The following is a 26,570-nucleotide window of genomic DNA, read 5'->3' on the forward strand; positions in this document are numbered from 1 at the left end:
GTTGGCTTTGGACCTGCTGGACTCTTACTTTCATGTACCTATCATGCAGTCCCACAGAAACTGCTTGTGGTTTAAGGTGGGCCAGAAGTATTTTCAGTGTGGTGTGTTCCCCTTTGGCCTCACCAGTGCCCATTGGGTGTTCAAGGAAATGATGACAGTGGTCACGAAAATGATGGCGGTGGTCGTGACAAATGTTCGGAGGTTAGGGATCTCAGTTCTCCCCTACCACAGTGACTGGTTGTTGAAGTCATTGCTTTCCGAACCTTCTGACATGATTCCTTTGCAGCGACTCTTTCATTGGAGCCATCCTAAATGCGGCGCAGTTTCGTGTCTTCCTCCCACCACAAGAAGTCCAAGACCATTCGGGTAATGGTCCTGATTTGCCAGCATTAGTCCTGGGTCTCGGTGAAATTAGCTCTGAGGATAATCCATATGGCATATTGGGGTTCTACAGTGGCACCTGAAGTCTCTGTGGGCCCTGTAGGGAATCCTATTGGATTCCACCCAGATTTGAGGAGACTGCAATACAGTGGATTAACAAAACTTGAAGGGGCCCCTGTAAAGTGCATGCAGGGGTCTCCCACACATCGGATCCTCCCAAAAGCGCTCAGGCCAGGTGCCTGCCAGGGCCAGGGGGGGCCCTGGGAGGTTGGGGCCCTCTCTTCTGGGGCCTTTGTTATGTCACTGCTGCAATAGCCTTGAGGTGGTGAGTCAACTGCAGTTGAACTGGCAGCACACCTCCCCCTACTCCACCCAGAGCTGAATGTGGTGACAGATGCATCGCTGCTGAGATGGGGAGGCCATGTGGAAAAGGTGGGGATCAGAGGACTCTGGTCTCTGGCAGAGATCCATCTCCACACCAAGCTATTGAAATGCAGGCCATTCTCCTGCCTCTGAAGACCTTCCTCCCGTCCATCAAGTGTTCACGGACAACACCACACCCATGTGATCCTGTAACTGGGATTCTGGATCCTAGGTCCTGTGCCAGGAGGCCCTTTGTCACTAGAGTTGGCTGGAGCTCCAATGCATTCCCTTGCAGGACCTTTAATCACCAGGGCTGACAATTTTATTTTCAAGTTGGGAGGTATGCATTCATGGCCTGCATGAATGCAAGCCTGCCAACTTGAAAATACAATTTGAAGTGTGAGTGGACTTGGAGGGGGTGGGGCTTGATGCTGAGAACTGCCTTTGATGCCAATCTGCCCTCATCAACCTCCTCCCCCTTTCAAAAAAACAAAAACACAAAGGTTGCTGGGGCTGTAGACTCTATCTTGGGGTGTTTTTACACCTCTTAATGGACATAGCTGCTTACAGCCTCCAAAGAGAAGCTGGAAATACACACTTTCCATTGGTTTCCAGCCATTTTTGCCTGCCACCGTGGGATTTTGGCTCCTCACCCCGCAACTGTGTGAAGAGAGCCGAAATCACGTTGCACGCGGTGCCACTGTGTAAGTTTTCAGGCCTGTGAATGGCGGTTACCCACTTGGGTGGTACAGGGCATCTTTCAGCAATGGGGAGAACCATGGCTAGATTTATTTTGCCATCTACAAGAATGCATAAAGTCTAAACTTATGCATGCTTGAGTTTTCAAAAAGTCTGTGTCTGAGACACATTCCGAATAGAGTGGAGCATAGGCCTCCTGTAAGCGTTCAACCACTGCCTCTTCTGTTCTGACTTCTGAAGATCAGGAGCAACTGGGCCCAAGTCATCTAGTGGCTCTGGATTTGGCAAGGAGAGTATGGTACCTGGAACTACTGGAAATGAGTGCCTCTCCCTTAATCAGGCTGATGCAATGGGAGCATCTCATGTCTCAGCAGCAACGCAGGGTCCTGCACCGAAGCCTGCACATGTGAGGGAATTGAGCGGCTGCAGTTGACTGTATTTTATATATCTCCCGAGGTTGTGGATGTCCTCTTGGCTGCACAGTGCCCCTGTAAAGAATCTGTCTATGCCGGGTACTGTGGCAAGTTTTTAGTGTGGTGTTGCACCTGCAATACCGACCCCTTACAGAAAAAGCTTTTGGGCGTTTTGTTATTTGTTTTATCCTTGGCCCAGAAAGTAGTTGCTTTGGGCACCATTAAAGGTTATTTGTCAGCCCTTTCAAACTTTTTACGTTTATCAACCAATCTTACTTGCTCAAATTACCAATTGCGATGAGGTTTCTAAAAGGTTTGGCCCATTTGTTTCCTTCCAACCCCCTTTTGAAGCCACAGGGAGAGCTTAGTGTGGTCCTCACATTCCTCAGTTGATAGCTATTTGAACCCAAGCACGGTTTTCCCATTATATAACCTGACTCTGAAGATTGTGATTCTGGTTGCAGTGACCTCTGCTCATAGGGTGAAAGAATCCTAAACTCTCTGTGTGCAGCCACCTAATACTACCTTTTTTTACATAAAGTGGTAGTGTGTACCAAGGCAACCTTTTCGCCTACAGTGGACAATTCATCCCTCTTTCAATGTTCTTTGCCCCTCCTGACTCCTGAAAGGAGGAGGAGAGAATTCATCATTGATTTATAAAAGAGCTTGGAGTTTTTCCACTGATTGCAACGAAGACCTTTGGGTGAACGATCAACTGCCTGTACGGTTCTCTGGGGCAAAGAAAATAAGGGCAGTGTAGAAAAGGGGGTTGTCAAGGTGGATGGATAGTCCTCACCAAAATCTGCTGTGGACTGGCCAATAAGCAGCCTCCAGAAGGTTTGATGGCCTATTCCACCAGGGCCAAGGCTGCTACCACTGTGATGGCACACAGAGTGCCTGTCCTTGAAATCTGTGAGGCTGTGACGTTGGCATCAGTACATACGTTCACAATGCACTGCTGACTTCACAGCCATGTCTGTTGAGAAGGGCATTTCTCTGATTCAGTTCTGCAAGACTTTTTGATCTAAGGGATTCCAGAGGCCCACCACCTTTCAAGGTACTTTGATATCTATTTTAAAGGTGAAGAATCCTCAGTTAGAAGTATCCATCTGGGGAACAAGTTACTTATCTTTGGTAATTCTCTTTCTGATGGCTACTCAATCTACCAAAGCAAACACAAGGAGATGATGGACAGAGTGCTGAAACTTTTCAGGCACTCACCCCCAGTCACAGTTCTGGGTTGAATCCATCATCATTTATTTAGCTCACTTCGCCACCTCAGTTCAGACCCAGCTTTATGCAAATCAGTCTTGACTCTGTGCCTCATGGGAACAGTCCAACCCGTACTACCAAGCCAGGTCTTCCCTGAACTGGAAACAAGCACCCTGGGACCTGTTTCTGGCTAAGGCCCTTTATCAGCCAGGCTAGCTTGTATCCAGTGGCAAAGTGAGCAAGAGACCCACGACTGGGCATACCCTGCCAACTTAGGACGAACAATGGAAACACAAGGAGATGATGGACGAAGTGCTGAAACTTTTCAGACACTCACCCCCAGTCAAAGATCTGGGTTGAATCCATCATCATTCTTTAGTTCACTTTGCCACCTCAGTTCAGACCCATCTATATGTAAATCAGTCTTGACCCTGTCCCTCATGGGAACAGTCCAGCCCGAACTACCAAGCCAGGTCTTCCCTGAACCGGAAACCAGCATCCTCGGACCGGTTTTTGGGTAACACCCTACATCAGCCAGGCTAGCTTGAATCCAGTGGCAAAATGAGCAAGGGACCCACGTCTGGGCATAACCTGCCAACTTAGGGCGAACAAAGCAAACACCTCATACCCACCCCCCAACCCATGTTCAGTGGGGTGGTCTCCTTTCCACTTGGAAAAGGTCAGAACCTAGGAATCTACACACTGGAAACACTGATCGTTGTTGAGCTCCGCTTCTGAGGATGCGGACTGAGTCAAGAAAGAAACTGACACCCCCACACAGGTGTCTGTTGTTTGCGGCTCCATTTTTCACTTATGGGTCTGAAGGTAATTGGTGCAACGCCCCTCTATGCTGCTTACACGCTTACCGAACAATGCTAAATCAATCTTCCAGAACCAGTCTGGCACCCAGGGATATTCTAAAAGATATGGATCTGCAATATGATAGAGTATCCACCAGAAAAAAAGAGCGTTGCCGAAGGTAACTTGTTCTTATCTTAAATGAGTATTTCAGTCACATGTTTGTCAAGAAATAACTGTGGTGCTAATGCAGCAATGGTGGTCAGTAGTGGTAGTGGTAGTGATAAACGGGGAATGAGTTCTGAGGACACGACTCCCTCTTCGAACACAGAATGGACGTGGATCGGGACTCGCTCTTGTGGATTGAACTTATTTTGGATGATCTGCCAGATCCTGCACAGAATAGACACTTACATTCTTCATCATAGCTCGCTGCACACACCAGTCCCAAAGCCACTCATTTCCAATTCAGCTACCAGTGTGCCACACTAGCGACCAAGAACAGTAGAAGCACCCTGGGTCTCTGCCATCCTCCCAGTAGTAGCAGTTAGAGCACCGCATGAGGCCCATGCTCCTTTAGAAAATGACTGATTGGTAACCATGCCTGTTGTTGTCAGCACCTGCTGGTCACTTCAGGTTTTATGAGAAACTATGGCCATCCCTTCCTTGGAGGTCTGGGCTTGCCATTCAGTTAGGAAATAGGAGGATACCACTTGCATGTACTCTTTTGGGCCATTGTAGTTACAGATGCTTCTCCGGAGGCTTTTTTCACCAGTGTGTCTCATGGCACAGGAGTGGCAGTGCTAAGGAGAAGCACTGTTCTAGTTATGACTTCCAACACTTTCCATGGACACATAAGGCTCACCAGTCTACATTGGAGCCACCTCACTGAATCCTCTTTGAACCACCCCTCAGCCTTCTGGAGCTGTCCTGGGTCAGGCGGCAGCTACTAGGGCTGTTGCTCCTCTGTCTCTGGAAGTCCATGGACATTATGCCAGGTCAGAGAAAGAACAACTGTGGAGGCAGAGTGCCATCAAACATTTCTGCGGCAAGGTCTATTTGTTGCATTAAGTCTGGATTGTTTTTGTTATCACTCCTCTTCTTTTTTTAAAAAAATATGTTTTTATTGAATACAAAGCACACATAAGTTTGGGAACAGATAGCAGCATATACCGTAATATTGATACAAAGACAGAAAAGAACAAACTCGCAAATATTCTTGGAATACCATCAGTACCCCATTGCTCCTTCAACAGTTCACGGAGCAGCAGCAGAGTCCAGACGTCTGTGATGCAATACATCATGAGTAGTATCCTTGATAGGAGCACACAGTCCAGCGATATGTATCTACTTCCCCTTATTTCGGTCCATTTGTTCTGACAACCCCTGCTTCCATAGACCACCCTCTCCGCCTACATACACCAATCCACGTCTTTCTTCCAATGTCTTTCATTCAGGTGCAGTCCAAATTCAGCCCTCCACATATGTGTTATATTACGTTTAGCTACCATCGGCCCAAGTGTCAACCAGAGGCGATCCATACGGGTAAGTTCACTTCTTTCATTCCAGATATTTAGGAGGCATCAATTAGCTGATCACATTATATCGCTCCCACAAACGCTGTTAAGAAAGGCTATCACAACCTCCCAATATTGCTGACATGCCAGGCATCCCCACATCGTGCGAAAACATTTGCCCTCCTGGCCATTTTTCTTGGGACACAGTGCAGTCTCCGCTTTACCCATTTTTTCCATAGATCATACATGCATAGCAACCTCTATGGAGGATTTTTAGTTGCACTAAAATAAAATAAAAATTTTGATTGTATAACCACCTTCCTAGGGACGCCAAAACCTCAGGCCACTCCTCATCCTCCATGCCCTCTACGTCACACTCCCAACTCTCTCGCAGCCTTATCAAAGTAATACGGGAGTTATGTAGTAGTTTGCGGTAAGTAAGCGAAACCGTTGTTTGGGGCATCTGATCATCTAACAGTCTATGGGGAGGATTCTGGGAGATCCCCACTCCTTGGTAGTGCCTTTTGTAGGGAGTGACGTATTTGTAGATATCGTAGGTCTCAGAGGGCGCCAGTTGGTAATCCCTGTGTAACTCTGTAAAGCACATCACCCCGCGCTTACAGATCTTCCACCTCAGACAGACCAATTAGATCCCACTTATCAAAGCTTCATGACTCTTCTGGACGTGGAGCAGAAGGCAATGCTTGTTAGCCTAACCTTGGCCTTTAATTCCTCAGGATGAGGGAGCAGGAAGTTCTGTCTGCACAAAAACAGTGTTTGATAGGGGGCATGAGACCCATTGTGAGGTGTTGCATCAGAATGAGATCCCATTGCCCATGGCCTGTAGGATCATGACTGCAATCCTGTTCAAATCATTCAAACCATTCAGGAAATTCAAAAGAGGAAGAAGTTGAGCAGGGTTTAGATGCAAACAAGATTTCAAGAGCAGAAAAGGCACTTTTATTGTTGGTGAGAAGGCTCCCTTGTGTTTAAAGCACATCAGTAAGGCACTACTTAGTGCTGTTTGACAGTACTTTATTATACTTATGGCCCTCATTTTTTTTTGCAAGATGCTGAAAAGTGCCACAGGCTCATGCGTGTTATTTTGTTCTTATCACGCTTGAAGATTTCCTTGACAATGTGGACTGCTTTGCGGCCCAGTCATTAAAGAACCATGCCATAAGCGTGACTCTAATGGTTCCTGGAGCTTGAGTTGCCAAAGATAACAATGCTGTCCCAGTGTTAACCTTTGGTATCATGTTTATGATTGTTGATTGACTTTAGGGTGTCCTACTTGTCATTTTGAGGCATTCAGAGTTGTCCTTGAATGGGAGGTGAAGAGGCATACTCACATCATGAACCATTTGATAACGTCCTGACCATTCAGAGTGATGGGAGGCAGCAACATGTTTCCCAGTGCAGACACATTCTGGGAGCTAGGCCAACACTCTAGCTCTTTCGGAGAACTATATGATCTTCACCTACAGCTGTTAGGGGAAGAAGGCTTAGTGATATGAGGGTTGCTATTGTAATTAGTCTTGCCTCAGTTTCTAGCTAGGAATTGCCTTGGTGGGTATTGACCGACTACGAGCCAATCAAAAGGCAGGATTTTGGTAGCAAACAGCTGTCAATTTACAATATTTCTTACTGTGTTTGTATCTATTGACAAAGACAGACAATACTTCTGTTGCAAAATGTTTCTGAATAATATGGTTTCTGCTGGTAAACACTGTCCTATTATGTATCCAGGTTTTCAAGATGTATCGAACAGGCGCCTATGTATTTTGGAAGATTCCACTGTTACTTTTTAGGCATGTGGATGCACTTGATGCATAAATGTGCTTCCCTTCATTACTACCTTTATTGCTTGTAACATTTCAAACCGTGCATTTGCAAAAATGTCAGCCCTTTTACCCAATTTTCAAACATTTCTGGGTAGATAATCCATTTTGGCCCCACTGGAAAGGCTTAAATATTTCTCTATGCTCACTCAGTAAGAGATACACATTTTGCTAACTCCTATGATATTTGTGAATTGTTACTGAAGGCCAGTACCCTCTTTCAGAAAATGAGTTCAGCCTCACTGGCTGCATTGTTGCCTCGTCTCATCCTGCAGACTGCTCTCACACTGAGCACAGACCTGACCATCACCAACCTGCTTCTTCTTTTCCACTTGCTGATGGGCTTCTTGGATCCTTGATTTCCACTGGTTCACAGCCTTGATTCCTGCAAATCACTCCTCCGGGTGGGTATGTCTTACGTCTGTTCCTGGTGTACGCCAATAATGCTTATAAGAAGTCCGGCGCCTGACCAGTCTCCTCCATTGAATAGGGTGCATGCACTGGACATGGTCAAACATGGTGAGATGTTGGGAATGACTGATTTACTCTAGCGGTTTCTTGTTCTCACAGTAGGTCCTCTACCCCTGTTGCCTACAGTACCAACAATGTATAGTCTTGTGACGTAACAGCACTGGTTAAGGGGATCAACAAACAGGTGCTGGTGGAATCTGAGCTTTCTCTAAATGTATCAGTCCTTTGTCCTGGGATAGCTCAGAGTGGAAAGGTATGGGGCAGTATCAGTTTATGGTGCTTTCATCATTTCTTCTCACTGTTCAAGGACCCTGAGTACTATTGTTTGTCATGTGTGGGAACAACACTTTTCTTTAACTAAAGTGGTGGGAGGGGGTTGAGCAGTGAATGCTTACCTGAGGTCAGCCCAGTTACAGTAAACACAGGAGGTTATTCAACGTGCATGTAAAGCCACAGATCTGTCTATGAAAGGGAATGGGTCTTCAAGCCACTAATAGTATTATGGAACAACAGAACACGGCAGTGTGCCTATCACTTAAGGTTTCAGAGAGACAGCCTGGTTCCACTTATGGCCTTTGGGGAAATAAAAGGGGCTATTAGCCCCAAAATTGTCAGCTTTATGCTTAATTATTTCAGGTACCCTGTAGTACTCAAACCTTTTGCCGAGCATACCAACTTGGTCATGAACATGCTTTTCTGATACATTTAGTGGAAAAGTAACTTTATAAAATGTACCTTAGGCTGCCTTTGCCAGAACGGTCTTAAATCAAGTTTTTCCACTCAGCGCTGGTATCCACATCCTTTGCTGGTAGAGTTAAAAACCCTAGCTTTGAAGTAAATTGCATATTTTTTAGCCCAGGAATAACAGGGTCTTGTTAACTACTGGCCACTTAGCAGTGTTTAGTCACTTGGCAAGGGTGCAAGACAGGTGGCAGAGCACAGACCAGCCTTAAAACGTCTTCTTTGCAGTTGGGGATGCGAGAGACGGTATCTTTTTTCATGTAGAGGGCCCTCATAGTCACCTTAGATATGGTGAGATAATTCATCCAAACAGGGCAGTGGCTAAGGAGTTGAAGAGGTTACTGCCTGTTAGCAAAAAGGTTCTGTCAATTTGAAACATGGGCGCCTGAGTGATTTTGCAGTAAGGCGGAAAGGAAGTGCTGCAAAAGCTGGTTGGCATAGTGCAATAAAGGAGACAGGATTAGGTAGAGAAAATTCTCCAGATGCACAGGAATAAGAAGGACACCTCAGCACCACCTCCTCAGAACATCCCTGGACCTGGGAAGACTACACCTAAAAAAGAAGATCTGCTTGAAGTATTCTGACTCCTGTTGGAAGACGTTGACTCCTTCAAGGTCTCCTGCTGGCACCCAGGGCCTGAAACTGCTCTCCTTGTGTGTAGTAGCTGACCTCCTGTTTGCCTGCTTCAGCAACGCCAAGTGTCTGAGCTTACTCTAGAGAACTGGACACTGCAGGGGACCTGGCTCAAAGGAGACATGATGCCTGCCCTGTGGCGCTAGGGACTGAATATTGTGCCTAGGTGCCGGACGACCTCCGATTGTTGTTTTTCAGTGGTGCTTTAATTTATATAGGCAGTTTCTGTCTTAAAACTTTAAAAATTCAAATCTCCAGTTCCCCTTCTTCAATTTTGATAATCTTGGTATTGTTTTGCTCATTAATGTTTGGTCCAGGGTTCTAATTTGGTTTGGGAATTTTATTGTATTGTTTTCTTCTCTGAAAGGTTTTTGGTGCTGCTTGGACATAACATAAACTTCTCTGAGGTATTGCCTGGTGAACAACTTACTTACCTTTGGTAATGCACTATCTGGTAGAGACAATATCTAGCTGCAGATTTCTTACCTTCGAATTCCCCAGGCGTCAGGCTGGATCCAGAAACTTTTGCATGAGCAGTACCCCCTGTGCACGCCGTCAGGTTGCTCTATTCGGCGTGACGTTATCGGTTATGACATCGCGGTCCCCTATATAGGTGCCACCTAGGCGTGCGGATTTCAGTACTTTTCACTTTCCAGAAGTGTAGAGCCATGAAGTGACTGACTTGGTTTTGTGTCATAACTAGTGTCCTGAAAAGGGAGCAACCCTTGCCCTAAGAAATGAATCCACAGAATGGGGAGGCATGCGTGGGTCTGTAGGTAATCTGCAGCTAGATATTGCCTCTACCAGATAATGCGTTACCAAAGGTAAGTAACTTTTTCATCAGATAGACTTCTAGTTGCAGATTCCTTACCTTTGAATAGATACCCAAGCCCTACCATCCTGGCTGTGGGCAGATTTCACACAATATTAAATCCTGCAGTACGGAACGGGAAAAATGCCCGTCCATGTGAACCTGACTGTCCAGGCAGTAGTGCTTGGCAAACATGTGCAAAGACGCCCATGTTGCTGCCTGGCAGATGTACAGGACTAGGACGTATGAGCCAGCACCCTGGTCGCAGCCTTCCCCCTGGTGGAATGAGCTTGTATGCCCTCAGGGAGCTGCTTCTTAGCCAGGGCATAGCAGATTTTAATGGAGAGAACAGCCCACCGAGAAATAGTCCATTTCTGCACTGCCTGAACATTCATTAGCTCCCACATACCCCACAAAGAGTTGGTCGTCCAGCCGGTACTCTTTTGTGTGGTCAAGGTAGAATGACAACGCTCTTTTTGGTTCCAGACAATGGAGAAGCTCCTCTTCCTTAGAGGGATGTGGGGAAGCAAGAAAAGTGGACAGGGTGATTGATTGACCCAGGTCGACTTGGGTCACCACCTTTGGCAAGAATGAAGTCCGGGCGCGAAGCACCACTTTATCTGCAAAAATCATCATATAGGGAGGCTTGGATGACAATGCCTGCAACTCATTCACCCTCCGGGACCGATGTTATTGCCACTAGAAAGGTTGTTTTAATGATAAGCAGACAGAGTATACAATTATACATAGGCTCAAAAGGAGCACCCATAAGGAAAGTGAGAACCAAATTAAGGTCCCACTGAGCCATGACAAAGGGCATACGTTGAAACATATGTGCAAGCACTTTTAAGAATCTATTTACAACAGGAGATGTAAAAAAAGAGGGTTCATCCGGCAGCCGCAAGAAAGCAGATAGAGCAGAAAGTTAACCCTTGAGAGTACCCAACGCAGAGCCCTGCTGGGCAAGAGTAAGAGAGAAAATAAGCATAGTAGATAAAGAAGCAGAAGAGGGCCAATAGACCTTTCAGTACAATAATTTACAAACTTTTGCCAATGGCAGGCATATGCCATCTTAGTGGAGGGCCTCCTGACTGTCCAAATTACCTCCCATACTTCAGGAGGAAGGTTGAAAGCTATCAACTGTAGCCTCTCAAACTCCACGCATGGAGGCAGGGCAGAGACCTGCCGGGTTTGGTTGGAGAACCCTCCCCTGCTACTGCAACAGAAGATCCTCCCGTAGGGGCAGCCTGTTTGGAGGATCGATGTTCATTTTCAGAAGCTCTGGATAGCAGACTCTCTTTGCCCAGTCCAGAGCCACAAGGATGACTCTGGCTCGGTTGTTCTTGATCTTCTTGAGAACCCCAGGCAGAAGTGGTATGGGCAGAAAGGCATGCAGTAGGCCTGAGCTCTACTTGCGTCGAAAAGCGGCGGCAGGCGATAGCCAACTTGAAAACTCCAGTGCTCAAAACTACTGACATTGCGCATTCTCTTCAGAGGCAAACACATCTAGACAAGGCTCTCCCCACTGCTGAAAGAGACCTAGCGCCACCTCTGACTGGAGACCCCATTTGTGATCCGCTAGGCATCGATGGCTGAGTTTGTCTTCCCTGGTGTTCAGAGAACCTGCCAGGTGTTCCAGCCATGTCCAGAGACGCAGGGCCTCTTGACAAAGGGTCCACGACCCCATCCCTCCCTGTTTGTTGCAGTACCACATGGCGGTGGTGTTGTCCTTGAACACCTGCACTAACTTCCCCTTGACAGAGGGAAGGAATGCTTTCAGTGCCAACTGGATCACCCGAAACTCCAACGAATTGATGTGGAGCCTGACTTCGCCTAGACCAGTGTCCCTTGATCTCCACCTCTCCCAGATGGCTGCCCCATTCCAGGGGTGACGCATCTGTCACTACTGTGTGATCTGGTTGGGAAAGGGAGAGGGGTCTGCCTCTGACCCAATCACGGTTCGTTAGCCACCACTGCAGGTCTTTTGGAGTTCCCTCCGAGATCTGGACTATGTCAGAGAGATTCCCCTGATGCTGCACCCACTGGAACTTCAGGTCCCACTGCAGAGCCCGCATACACCATCTGGCATTTTACCAGCAGAATGTAGGAGGCCATGAGGCCTAGCAGCAGGGGCGGCCTTGGGCATGTGCCAGCTGTACACCTGCACAGGGCCACCAAACCCCAGGGGCCGCCACGCCAATATATATCCTTAATATAATAATCCTCTGAGGATGGATACATATTTGCGTGGTGGTCCCTGGCAGGGATTTGTTATACTTCCGAACACCCTGACCCCCCCCCTCTTCACTGGCCTCCTCGCTCCGCCCCACCCAGACCCCCTCTTCCGGGGCCCCCTACCTACGTTCCCTGCCCAGGGCCGCCATGAGCCTAGAGCCGCCCCTGCTAGCAGCCTCAGAGTCAGTCTCATTGAAATCCAGGATAGAGGCTGAAACATCTGTATAATAACCTGAATATCTTGGACTCCCTGATCGGGAGGATAAGCCCGAAACTGCACTGTGTCCAGAACAGTTCAGATGAAAGCAAGCATCTGGGAAGGAGTAGGTGTTACTTTGGCATGTTTATAGACAACCCCTGCAAATGTTCGCCGTAGTCTGAAGGTGGGAGACAAAAGTCTGGGTTGAGGAGGCCGTCAACAGCCATTCATCGAGGTAGGGGAAGACTTAAATCCCTTACCTGCGCAGATGAGCTGCAACCACCGCCATCACCTTAGGGAACACCAGAGGGGCGCTCGTAAAGCCAAAAGGTAGCACGGTAAACTGGAAGTGCTTGTGTCCTACCTTGAACCGCAGGTAACATCTGTGGACCAGCAGGATGGCAATTTGAAAATATGCATCCTGCAACACTACCAGCTAGTCTCTTTGGTCTAGGGCAGACAAGACCTGAACCAACGTGAGCATCTTGAACTTCTCCTTTTTGAGGAAGAGATTGACGGTCCGAAGATCTAAAATGGGTAGTAACCCTTTGTTCTTCTTCGGAATCAGAAAGTAGCGGAAATAGCAGCCACTGCCTACTTCTGAAAATGGGACCCTCTCTGTAGCTCCCTTGGCCTTTAGAGCTGTAACTTCCTCTTGGAGTAAAGTTAAATGATCCTCCACCAGCTGTTCTTGAAGTGGTGAAATAGGAGGAGGAAAAGAAAGGCATTGCAGAGAATAGCCCTCATGAATGATCTGCAAGACCCCCTTGTCCAATGTTGTAGACCTCCAGTGGAGGAGATGATGATGGATTCTCCCTCCAACTGGAGGAGCATGGTCTTTCAGAGTCAGACTAGGAGTGTTTGGAGGCTGTGGCTGCCGAGGGCTGGGTGGCAGACAACTTCTGACTTCCATTCCAAGGTTAGAATGAGCCGTGTCCATATCCTCTCACAACCTGGGAAGACTGCACAAGCCAGGGGCTGGGATATCAGCTGAAAGCCCCTTCCATTGTGTTAGACCTGTCTGACCTTTTGCGTAGTCCCTCCAATTTATTATTTATTTTGTCCCCTTTTTGCCCCTCATGCCTTTATTTATTTTTGTGTCCACTAGATTTTTCAAGGTGTTGGTCTAGGGGATAGGTGTTCTTTCACCCTCATAGTTTTTTACCTCAGGCTTAGAGGCCTGTCCTGACAGGAATTTCCTTGGAGTCACAAAATGGTGGCTACCAACTGTCACAACTGACAAACCTAGAACCTGTCCCATAGGATAGAGTAGGGCATTCCAGAACCTTCTGGTCCCTTCTGGACCTCTGAGAGTCAGCCTATAAAAGGCGGAATGCTGGTCATTTTGTCTTACCAGAGAGAGTCAGCTGGAGGACAGGCTGTAGCAGAAGGTGGGGGTAGGATAGTCAAAAGGTTGACCTCTTAGTCCAAGGACGCTGCCTTATTGATTCACCACCCTTCCTCCCTTGAGTTACTTGACTTGTCCCCGCTGCTTGGGATTACTGGAGACCCTGGGCGCCTGACCAACCCCTAGTCTGGAAGTACGGGGGTGTGAGAAGGAGAAGGAGACTGCAGCGCTGTGGAGCGCAGTCCTCTGCCTAGTTGGAAAGACTTTAGAAAGACTCTTGCTGAGTGTTGCTCAGAAGGAGAGGGGTTAATCTTTGTGGCCCCCTCGTTCAGCTCCTCAACTGAATTCTGCCCGTGGCTGCCGTGATTTCCCCTGGTGATAAAACCCCACAGAGTTCCTCCTCCTACCCGCCGTGGCCGATTGCTGGCTGAGGAGAGTAGCGGTCGCTGGGGAAGCAAGAGAGGAGTGGGAACGAACTGGTCTGCTCTCGAGCCAGCGCGAGGTGAGCAGCGCAGGTTCGGAGCTGTGGCCGCCAGTCCTGAGGTGAGGGGAGAGGCGTAGCGAGGGAGTTGCTTCACCGTGAGGAGCGGTCCTGGTGATGCCTTCATTGTTTCCGGAGTGGGCTGAGTGACAGGGGAAGCGCCGGCAGAGGAGCGCGGGCTCCAGCGGGGAGACACTTCCCCTCCGCGCATGCCCAGTTGAGCCGCCCGGCTCTGTGAGGCGGAGCCGGCCAGTGAGGAGAAGCGGAAGCGGCGCTCGTCAGTGTCCGTCAGCCTTAGTAGCGCCAGCCCTGGGATCGTGTGGCCGGCAGCGGAGGTACCAACGGCAGTTCCGGATTAAATGAGAGACATTCCCGGTCCTCCCCGCGCCAGCCCTGAGATCAGGTGGCTGGCTGGGCGGGAGGAAACAGCTTCAGCAGCTGCCGGTTGGGACCTCGGCAGAGCCGCCTGACAGCGCAGACACTTGGAGACTTGGACAGAGCAGTCTCCATGGCACAGTAAGGAGAGTGTGGGAGAAGGGGGAAGACTGAGCCTCTGGGGACTAATCGCCTCGTGAGACAGAGGAGTGGGGTTCTGAAAAAGGACTTCCCGTGTAGAGGAAAGTTAGTACTAGTGCATGACAAAATAGTCCTGATACACTGATCGTTTTTCCCCTCTACTATGTCCTAGAAGGTGGGGAGTAACTTGGTGATACAAATCTCATTGTTTACAGGTCGGGGAAAAAGCAAATACTGAATCAGAATCTTGGGGTAGAATCAACTGCCAAAGTAGTGCTGGAAGTTCCTACTGTCTAAGAAATCTTATAAGTTCCTCATAGAGGCTGCTGGTGCATATGTAAATCTAATGTAACCACTGCCATTCTTCACTGGTTGTGTATATTCCCTTGGTGGTTAGAGGTGCTGAGAGGGTAAAAGTATAAAACTCTTCACAGAAGTCAAGTCTAACAAATTTTGGAGTCTAATGTAATGTACTGTTGATGCTGATTAATGATATAAGTTAGCAATTTTAAAAGTAATATTATTATTTTCATGACAAACTGTAATGTACTAAGCTGTGATTTCTAAAGACAAGAGAGCAAAGATTATTTTTATAAACAAGCTCGTATTTTTCCAAACATTGGTGTAGCGTCATTTTTGAGTGAAATTGCGTTGGTTTACGCCTGGGTGGTCTGCAACCTTTACACATGTGCCTCTATTGATACTGTCTTACCCTAGGCCAGGCTACCCTAGGTGACCTGACATTCTTAGGTTCCAACACATTGCCACAAAAGGGGTGAAAGCTAGACTGGCGACGGGATGTATTGAGAGGCCCAATGATCTGGCCATAGCAAAAGAGTCTTCGAAGCTCTCCAATCCAGAGTCCGCCTTCTCTCCAAAGAAACGAGATCCGTCAAAGGGCATTTCCATCAAGCTAGCATGGACATCGCCCGAGAAGCCAGAGGTTTTAAGCCAGGTCTGGCACCATAATGCCATTGTCGACGAAACTGCTCTGCCTAGCGAGTCAGTTGTGTCAAGGCCACACCTAATGGTGAATTTTGCTGCATTTCTCCCATCCTTCATTGCCTGGGAGAGTACAGCCCGGGCCCCCTCAGTGATCTGTGGCAGCACTTGCGCAATTGTCTCCCAAAGGGAGTGGGAGAAACGACCCAATAAGCATGCAGTATTCACCAACTGCAAAGCCAGGCTGGTGGAAGAAAACATCTTCCCAAGTGTTTCCAGTCTCTTGGATTCCCTATCCGGGGGGGGGGTGGATGGTGAAGGGAATACGCCATGGGAAGTCGAAGCCTGCACCACCAAGATCTCAGGGGTGGGGTGTTGGCTGAGGAATCTTGGGTCGCCCCAAGCCGGGCAATGGCAGCGTGTGATTGTCCTGTTTACAGGAGCACCTGTGCTAGGCTTAGACCACATGCCAAGGAGGACAACAGTAGGTGCCTCATGAAAGGACAATAGGGCTTCAGAGGTGGAAGCCCCAGGCTGAAACACCTTGGTCAGAAGATTAGTCCTGATCTGCACGGTGGGCAACTCCAGTCCAAGAACCTCAGCTGCCCTCCTTACTACCATGGCATAAAAAGCCCTCTCCTCCATAGCCACAGTTGGCGGAGAAAGCATGCCAGTATCTGGGGATGTGTCTAGTCCACTGCCCTCCTCAAGTTCCTTATACCAGTCCATCTGTTCTAAAGATACATCCTGGTGTTCTTAAGGGTCCAAAGACCCCTCCCAGTCCTCCACCATGCCTGAAAAGTCCTGAAAATTATCAGGCGCAAACATAGAACCTCTGGGTTTGACTCCGAATCATGGGGGATAAGGATGGGGTTGGCACCGCAAGTGGCAGCGACTTCGGGATTGACGTTGGGGAAGGTCGCGTAGGCATTACCAGCGTCATCTGGATCGGATCCATAATGCCTCACCAGCGCTATGACGGGGCTGACAGTGTCAAATTCGATGGGGCGTCTTCCGACCCCGCAGGGCCCAAAGGCTCACTAGAGGGGTCTGCCTGCTCAAATACGCGGCACATTGCCTCTTAAAATACTTTTATTTGAGCTGGAGTTGCCCCGGCTCTCGGAAATGGAGGTAGGTGTGGAGTCAACGCTGGCTCCGGCTCTTCAGAACCGGGACTGGAGTGTTGGTGTTCCTTACTTCATTTATTGACTGGTGACTGTCAAGGCGAAGATGAAGTCCTCTTAGACTTCTTCTTTTTCTTGTGCCTCTTCTCCGAGTGTGCTGAAGACCTTGAGTGGGAGGAAGAGGACTTGGGGCTCCAGGAGCAGTACCGCGACCACCTCTTCTTCTATTGGGACCGGGATCTCTGCAGAGTCTCGCTGGCCAGTGTCGACTCCCGTTCTGCAAGAAACTTTGCAGCATGCTCCTGCAAGGCCTTTGGGGCCATGGCCTGACAGTCCGAGCATGACTTTGAGTCGTGGTCGCGCTCGAGTCAGCAAAGACCTACATGGTGGGGGTCTGTTAACAACATGACGCAGTGATAGGCGCCACATGGTTTAAACTCTGTCTTCCTAGAAGACATCGCTTGACAAACACAAAACGTTTTGGTCGACAAAAAAGTAAAAAGAAACTGCCAAAAAGTATCAGAGGGGTACTCCTCCCCGGACTGGCTTTTAACTGGCGCAGAAAGAAAAGAACTGACGTCTGCACTCCTGGTTGGTGCCGAGATAGGTGACCGCAATGTCCTAACCACCGTCGACGTCACATGGAGCTGAATGCAGCCACCCGACTGTGCGCGTAAGTGGTACTGCTCACACAAACATTTCTGGATCCAGCCTGATGACTGGGGAATTCAAAGGTAAGGAATCTGCAGCTAGAAGCCTCTATCAGATGTTTGTGGTATAGCTATAAGGGGTTGAGCGCAGAAGGGTTTAGCTTAAACAGATTGTGTTTATTTAGTTGTTAAAGGGCTCTCCTCCCAAATTAATAACCACATTTGTAATAGTGAGCATTAGGGCAGCTGGCAAAACAACGAGCACTAATATTTCAACAACCCCTTATTAAGGTGATGACATTATTTTGATAATAGGTCTCTCCAAGCTGTGTTCACCTTTTCCGGTAGATGTCTATTATACATGGACTCATATTATGGAGTTGATGAGGTAAGATGTCAGCATGCTGGACCATCCATGCCTTAAAGGTCAATGGAGAGTCCCAGGTGTCGATGGATAACCTCCAATGCCACAAGATGCAATCTTGGCACCAGTCTTGAAGGAGGAACACAAGGACACAGATTTCTTCCTTGATGCATGATAGCTAGCTTACAAGAGTATGTGCTCCCAGCAGCCCACCTACATGTTCTCCCTCACTCATACATCATTCATGATGTCTGTGGAAGACCAGGCATTTGGACTTGAACTAGTCACTGTCAATTCATTTCCACTCCACAGCTACCTCTTTGATAACCAAGCACGCCTGTTATTGGCTTAACTTCACTAAACTTTTTTGTAGCTGGAGGGGTGACATGTGACATATAGCGCTTACAAAGCAAACAGAAGGAGATGATGGACGGAGTGCTGAAACTTTTCAGACACTCGCCTCCCAGTCACAGATCTGGGTTGAATCCATCATCGTTCTTTAGCTCACTTCGCCACCCCAGTTCAGACCTAGCCATATGGAAATCAGTCTGGACCCTGTTCCTCATGGGAACAGTCCAGCCCAAACTGCCAAGCCAGGACTTCCCTGGACCCGAAACAAGCATTCTGGGACCGGTTTTGGAGTAACATCCCTCATCAGCCAGGCTAGCTTGAATCTAGTGGCAAATTGAGCAAGGGACCCACGTACATCCTGGAAGCTTTGTCACAATGCCCACACAGATTCAGTGTGGCAGTGACTCGTCAGTTCTTGGAGTCCCTGGGGGGAGGTTGGGAGGGTTTTCAGCTGCAATCACAGTTGATGCTTTCTTCAAAATGTATGTGGCCACCATATCAGGGAGCCAGGGTGTTTCAGTGGATTGTGGCACACTAGAAGAACTGCTTGGAGTTGGATGTTGATTCCAGCCCCAACGTCAGGTATCTAAAACTTCTCTCTGTACAAGTAGTTCTACATGGAGGCAGAAGGGCACGAGGACAAGGAATCCCTTCCAAAGTCTGTGAGGCAAGTCACCAATATCAGAGGAATCATGGCTTTCCAGACAAACAGCAGAGGGACACATTATTGAGGGGAGGGTGTCCCTGTATTTGGGAACAAGGTTTCAGGCATTCAGCCTTGCTGTCATAATTACAGGCATATATTTTAACACACTCATAATCTTTAGCCACATGACTTATACAGCACTCTCTTTGGCTGGGTTTCCACTTTACAAACATCAACATGCACCCATGTATAAGAAATCTGTGTACATGCCAAAGTCTGAAAGGCTTTACTTAAAAAAAAAAAGTAACTGGTCTGTGAATCACAGAGCAAACCTGGCAGATTTTCTGTGGTATTCTACTTCTATATAACACGTCATGTCATTTTAGAACATAAAGGGTGACATTTATATTTAGTGGCACCCAGACCTGGATGTCTAGTGCCTGAAGAGTAACCCAACCAAGACCGAATTCCTGTTATTTGCAAGATCCGGAAAAGAAGAAACGGTACAAACCTGTCACAATGGTATGTACCTTGAGAGCTTCTAACCCCGACTTCCACTGTAGGCTAAATCATTGGATTAATCTTGGACAGCAACCTCACCCTCAAGGAACACATTGCCAAAAAAAAAAAGCTGTCTGACAATAGCTCTCTGTTCTACTCTAAGTTAAACCGGTTCTTCGAGAAAGCGACTTCAGAACTGCTCTTCAAGCCCTCGTACTCTTTCTCCTGGATGGTGGCACCACCTTGCTCCAAGGCCTCCCAGAATCCACACTGGCACCATTAAGGGCATTATACACACTGCAGCACGTCTCATTCAGGGACAGAGGAAACATGGCCACCGTCCTGATGGAACGTCAATGGCTTCCCCTTCCGACCTGCAGCATCTTTAAAACCAGCTGCATCATTTACAAAGCCATCATGACGACACCCCTGCTTATCTTGCAAACAAGCCCACCATCTCTGGTGGTTCTCTACACTAATGCAGCCGGGACTAAGAACTGTAAAAAAGAAAATGCGAGACTGCAGTCCTTTTTCATCTATCCAACCAGGATCTGGAACAGCCCCACATCCATCCGGACTGCTCCACTGTGGCTTCAATTTACAAAACTGGTAAAGATGCAGCTCGTCAAGAATAGTACATCACAATGCAGTAACTGTCTACAACCCAGCTACCTCGCCTATCATTCGTTGACTTTATTCTTGTCTTTGACACTGTGCAGGACTCCACTGTCTTTTGACTGTGTTCTCACAATAGACATACCACATATGTATACAAACGTGAGCATGTTGCTGCAGTTGAGATTTGATGTGTCATTCATTTTATAGCGTGGAGAAATTTATCATATTTACTAAGTAAAACCAGGTGCATTCTTAAACCTAATCAGCTAGTTTGCTTTAAATACTTAAATCAGCTTTGCCGCTTTCTCCAATTGAATGCATTGGCCTTCAGAGTGGCTGTCTCACAACTTCTCCGTTACATTTTTGTGACGAGTCTACCTTTCTGTAATTTTCTCCAGACTGTTTGTGACACCACAGCCCAATTTTGATCTTTTGTTGCTTATTTTGGATGCCGCGTAACCCTTGTCATGTCATATCTATCTTGCCATTCAATTTCTTGTGACCTTCATTAATCAGATGAATGCATCATAATGCATGCTCCACTGGAAGGAAATCGTAGTCAGCAGAGGTCTCGTGGGTATCGGAAGCAGATGATGTATTCTGAATCTGACATTTAGTTGAGTATGAAGCTGAAGGTCTGTCCAGGAGGCCCACCTTTCACCACTCTTTCTTAACATCATTTTTCCAGGCCTTGGAGCACTTTGAGGACTGCTCTTCTAGTAGAAACATGTGGGTAATGCCGAGCCATTGCGGGGACCATGTATACTATGTTTTATGTGGATCTGATGGGTGTAGACCCAAGAAGAATAAACCAGCAGTCACTCATGCAACTTACAATGACTCGCAAGGCTCCAAACATTTTAGTTGTCTTAAAATTGATATACAAAAGACAACATTAAGCAGTTTAAGCAGAATTTTTAATGATATAGATTGATTGTGAAATAGGGCGGATTGCAAATTATCTTGCAACTTGCATACTAGGGGCAGCCAGATTTGTCCCGACAGCAAGTAATCCTGATGTGCTGTTGGGGCCAATCATAAAGCCACTGTGTCTATTGAAACACCACAGATGGTAATGCAGTTAACCGCAATGCATGTTGGGTATTGCAGTGAATATTATAGTATTAGCTCTCAGCTGAGCCGGAGAGCCTGCCCCTTGGAATGTTTTGCTATTGGATACTATAATATTCACTGCACTCTAGAATCTCGTCCCATAATGCTTTGCAGGGCCTTTTGTTGGGATTGTATTGTTTCCCATAACTGGGCTTGAGGTGGTCCTAGGAGGATGGGACCACCACCAATCATTCAGCATGATGTGCTCTTTGTGTTCAAGGCATCTGCTTGGTTCTCTCCCTAGGTTAGTGAGGACACCAAAATCATCACCTCTCTCACTGCTTGCTGTATTTTCATTTTCACTTTTGTGAGAGGACTATATGCGTTTTTGCATGTTATGATAGTTACTTGTTATTTTATCAAGGGTGTGTGAAGTTTCTGTTTTATTAATTGGGGTGAGAATCCGGAGTTCAGGGAGTTTTTGATCAATTCCGCAGAATTCCAGGTAGCGGTACTCCACCCTTAACTAATGTGTGAGTTTCGCAAAAACTGAGGCACTGACCATGTGATGTTTACAAAGGGTTCGAGTGTTGGAGTGATTGTTGCAAGAAGATCCACCTGTTACCCCCTTCCCACCTCCACCCATAACCCCAGCAGTCAACGAATGTTAGGCAAGCAGGCGGGACAGCGGGTGGTGAAAACCTCTGAACGCCACCAAACTAACACACTCAGAAGGGCTTGGTCTGCTACCTCACGCAGACTAAATTAGGTACTAGGGATCAGTGCCATTACACATTCCTTCCTAACACTAACACATGATCCCTGGAGCGAGGGCACAATATGGCGTTCACTAAGACAGATGTTATGGATGGCCTTGCAGCCTTTACCAAAGAACCATTCCGTCCATCCTCTTGTATGTTTTGCTGTTCACCCTATGTGGGAAGGATATGCCCAGACGTGGGTTCCGTGCTCACTACGCCACTGGAGTCAAGCTATCCTGGCTGATGACGGCTGATAGCCAGAAACCCGTCCTAGGATGCTTGATTCCGGTCCAGGGAAGACATGGCTTGGCAGTTCGGTCTGGACTGTTCCCATGAGGCACAGGGTCAAGACTGATTTGCATATGGCCATGTCTGAACTGGGTTGGCATGGTGAGCAAAATAACGATGGATTAAACCCAGATCTGTAACTGGGGGTGAATGTTTTACCATTGTGCAACATTCCGTCCATCATCTTGTGTGTTTTGCTGTTTACCAAAGAACCCTGCAACAAGATCCATCTGGTGCTTTCTAAGGTCTTAAGGATCTCTGCGCCAACCTGGGCTCTAACCGAATGGATCTGAGGGAGGGAATCAACTCCACGGTTTCAGTATCAGTGCTGGTGCCCCCTGCTTTTCACTTCTCATTTGTGCAAGGGAAATTCTTATGCTTGTCACGTGCAACACCGTGACTGGCCACCTAAAGGAAAAGTGCTACAAAGTATTAAAAAGTATTAAAAGGCTAGCGAATACCCCCATGTTTCACTCTGATATCTATGGGCCCGATTCACAGAATGAACTTAAGACGCAATCCTAAACTTACTACTATTTTGGTATTCACAGAATGCACTTACTACTTTTGGCATTCACAGAATAAACTTACTACTTTTGGTATTCACAGAAGTTAGGATTTTGTCTTAAGTTTGTCTTAAGACAAACTTAAGACAGACTTAAGACAGACTTAAGACAAAATCCTAACTTAAGTCTGTCTTAAGTCTTTCTTAAGTTTGTGTTAAGTTTATCTTAAGTTTGTCTTAAGACAAACTTAAGACAAAATCCTAACTTCTGTGAATACCAAAAGTAGTAAGTTCATTCTGTGAATACCAAAAGTAGTAAGTGCATTCTGTGAATGCCAAAAGTAGGAAGTGCATTCTGTGAATACCAAACTAGTAGTAAGTTTAGGATTGAGTCTTAAGTTCATTCTGTGAATCGGGCCCAATGTGTCTAAATCAGGCTGACACAGAAAGATACACACATCCTGAAAAAAGAAAAACATTTATATGCAAAGAACAACACAATTCTCCAGGTATGGCAAAACATCATACACAGCCCATCATGCATTGCTTATGACTACACACACATTACTGATTACATCTCAAATCACAGTGACATCTCTGACTTCATATATGACCATGGTAACCATAACCATACTATAAGTGTTTTTTTTCTTTCACTGGATTTCTGAGGTTTTTTATAAACAAACATCTGAGTAAAAATAACTATAATTTATGCATTTTTTAAAAAATCTTGCACTGCACCGTTGCCCACTGCATTTGGCCACGTGCAGTGGGGGCTGGCCGCGTGTGTTTGTATTCCATTGTGCACGGCCTTTGGCTATGTGCAGCGAGACCTGGCCAGATCCTGCACTCGTCACCTATGTGGTCAGAGCCCACTTAGCCTTTTAAAAATGTACATTGAGGACCAATGTTCACGGAGCATGGGATGTGTGCCTGCCCTGCACCAGCCATAGGCAGCTGTGCACAGCCTTGAGACATGAACAGCCTACATCCCAGCCTACACCAGACCCCATGCCTCTGAACAAGGACCTGGCTTCCTGGCACGACCGCCACCAGCTCCCACCCACCAAGCCGGCTGCACGGCAGGCCGTGGGTGCAGGCCTTGCCCCACTGACCCAGCTGCAGAGGGCCTCCAGGTGGAACATCTGGCGAGTGGCCAGTCCCTGCATCCCCTCCGTCCAGCATTACCCTACTGTGCAGAGCCGAATGTGTACAGCAGTGTCTGAGTGCAGGACCTAGACTAAAGCCAGGCCCTCTCCCCAAATACCAGCCGCGCACATCCAGAGCCCATGTGCAAGTGCCAATTGACAGCCAAACATATATAACACTTACCTGTATCCTTGACAAGGACAGCCAGTTTGAGCTGTTACCCTGTAATGGTAAAGCGATGATAACTGTATGTTTAAAAATTTAATAAAATACTTTGAAATAAAAATAAAATAAAAAACAACGTATTTTGCACACGCAAATTCAAATCTTATAGACAAAGACCATTATGAGTCACTCCCTCTCTGTCATCTTACTGCTGCTGCCCCAATCTTAACTTTACCTTTTTTCATAGAATGTATCTAGGCAGGGTAACTACTCTGCAATTGTCATTTTATGCATGATCAAATATGCTCACTGGGGCAGGTGGAGGGCATCAGAACGGGATTTCGGGCTAGGGTCAGAAATGGATTCCTGACCATGGCGTGAATGGAGAGGGAACACACCCATAGTTAGAGGAGTTTGGGGGGGGGACTGATTTCCCTGTGATGAAACAAACAAAATAATTTAATAGCAAATTCACTTTTCCGTAATAACTCTAAATCTAAATGTGCTACATTTATTCATGTAGGCATATGATCACTTCCAGAAAGCTGTAAAAGTCACAGCTTTCCATGAGTACTTTGACATTCTCTGTATATCCTCTTCCCCCAGAAGGAGTACAAATATTTAATCTAAACTTTGGTGTCAACCTTGAGAAATAAATTCAGGTTTTTTAATGAATCGGAGCTTTGCATTCTATGACTTTAAAATACTTGATATTGCACAGTCTTGACATCAGCACACCCTTAACTACAACCCCCTTCATCAGGTGGGAACGGGCATCTGTGTGTGTGAGCAGCAGAGGGAGTGTCTGGTCGAGTGTGAATGATTAAGGGAACAAGTTCAACAAATCCATGATGAAATGAAATTATAAATGACCATTAAGGGCCTGATTCTGAGTTTGGCGGTCCAAAATACTTATACATAACCTCTTAGCAACTATGGAACGCCCAGCTCCAGTGCTGAACGTTCCATTGCGCAGGTGAGGTTCGAACGTCCAACGGCCGACGGCAGCACTACGGAGGTAGTGGTGCCGTCGGCCGTTGGACTAGGCGCAGCACTTATGAGGTTATACTTATCGGGTTTTGGGTGGGTAAAAGGGTGGATGGATGAGTGAAAGGATAGATGAGTGAAAAGGTGGATGATGAGTGAGTGAGTGAGTGGGTGGATGGATAAGTGAAATGATGGATGGATTGATGAATTGATAAATGCAAGGGTGAATGGATGGACGAATGAGTGAAAGGGTGGATGTAAGGATGGATGAGTGAGTGAAAGGGAGGGTAGATGGAAAAAAGGATGAATAGATGAGTGAAGGAGTGAAAGGATAAATGGATGAGAGAAAGGATGGATGAGTGATAGGAACAATGGATGGATTCATGAGTGGATTAGTAGATGGATGGGTGGGTGGGTGGATGGATGGAAGGAAGGATTGCTGTTGCTGCAGCCGAGAGAATGTCGCCCAGCCGGCGGTATCCCGACTGCTGTATTACAATAACACCGCCGGGCTGACAGTGTTGTGTCGACAGTGCCATAATGGCGGCATGCTTCGACTCATATAAAGAGCATGAAGCATATGCCAGCGCCGTGGCAGTGCTGCTTGCACGTCGGTGCACTGTGTGCCATGCACCATGTCAAGCCTGGTACACAGTGCACACATGACAGTGCATGCAGAGGGGGACAAGACAAGTGGCCCCATTCACACCCCCCCATTTACAAATTCACCCTAATGCCCTGTTTGGGGTCCCTTCCCTGCCGCCAACCTTTTTATGGTGAGGTCCCAGCCATGAACAGGTTGGCGGAAAGGCAGGTCGTGATCGGCACTGCAGTGCCGGCATCAACACGGCCTCCATTGATCACCACTTTCCCCACTGCCGACCCGCCAGGTTCCAGGATCCTGGTGGTGGTGGTGATCTTGAATCGGGCTTGTGGTGATCCAACGAAAACCTCGTAATCGGGCGGTTGGACCGCCGAGGAGGCGGCGATCGGACCACCACTGCAGGTACGGCGGTCTTGGGAAAGCCTTACTCTAAATCGGGCCCTATGTGTTGTTGGTAAAAGCGTCTGATTTTGTGCCTTGACATACTGGAGATGTGCCATTTTGTGCCAGTAGAGGTATTTATATGGGCATGGTATAGTACTCTGTAACACTAAATTTTCGTAGATTATCTGTTTTCCTTATGATAGTGTCATTACAGCCTGTAAAAATGCAATTGAGAGGCTAAAATTCTCCTGGCATGCTTTATAACTAGCAACTCATGTCATGTATGATGTCATGTGATTTTAACAGTGAGGTCAGAAGTGGTGCATGGCTGAGGTGAGAGTCAAAGTTGTCTTGGTACCTTAACTGGGAAGTGTCAAGTACGAATACACATTATTTTAAGTATTATGCACATTAGATCATTCATATTGTGTCCTTCGATTTCTTTCCCCACAATCTTAACTGATCTTTTTATTTTTTAATTGTATAACATTTTCAATAAAGAAAACAATAACAAACATACATTGGTCAAGTGTACTTATCCAATATACAAGACAAAACGCAACATATAAATACTCACTAGGGAGAGTGGCGAGGGTAAGCGGGGGGAAGTGGGGGTGGGAGTCCTCCACGAAAGCGTATGTTACATTTCGCTATATCCGCCATGCTGTGGGAGCTTAGTATGTGTAATCCATGGTTAAGTCGCGAGAGGCTATAGGATGTATGATCAGTGTACATTGCAGTCAACATTTGGTGGAGGACGAGCCAGTGGAGTTATGGTGTCAGCACAATGGCTGCTTCTGGAGAGGTGCTGGGTACGGA

The sequence above is a fragment of the Lissotriton vulgaris genome, chromosome 1_1 (genome assembly GCF_964263255.1).
Source record: "Lissotriton vulgaris chromosome 1_1, aLisVul1.2, whole genome shotgun sequence".
Classification (NCBI taxonomy): domain Eukaryota; kingdom Metazoa; phylum Chordata; class Amphibia; order Caudata; family Salamandridae; genus Lissotriton; species Lissotriton vulgaris.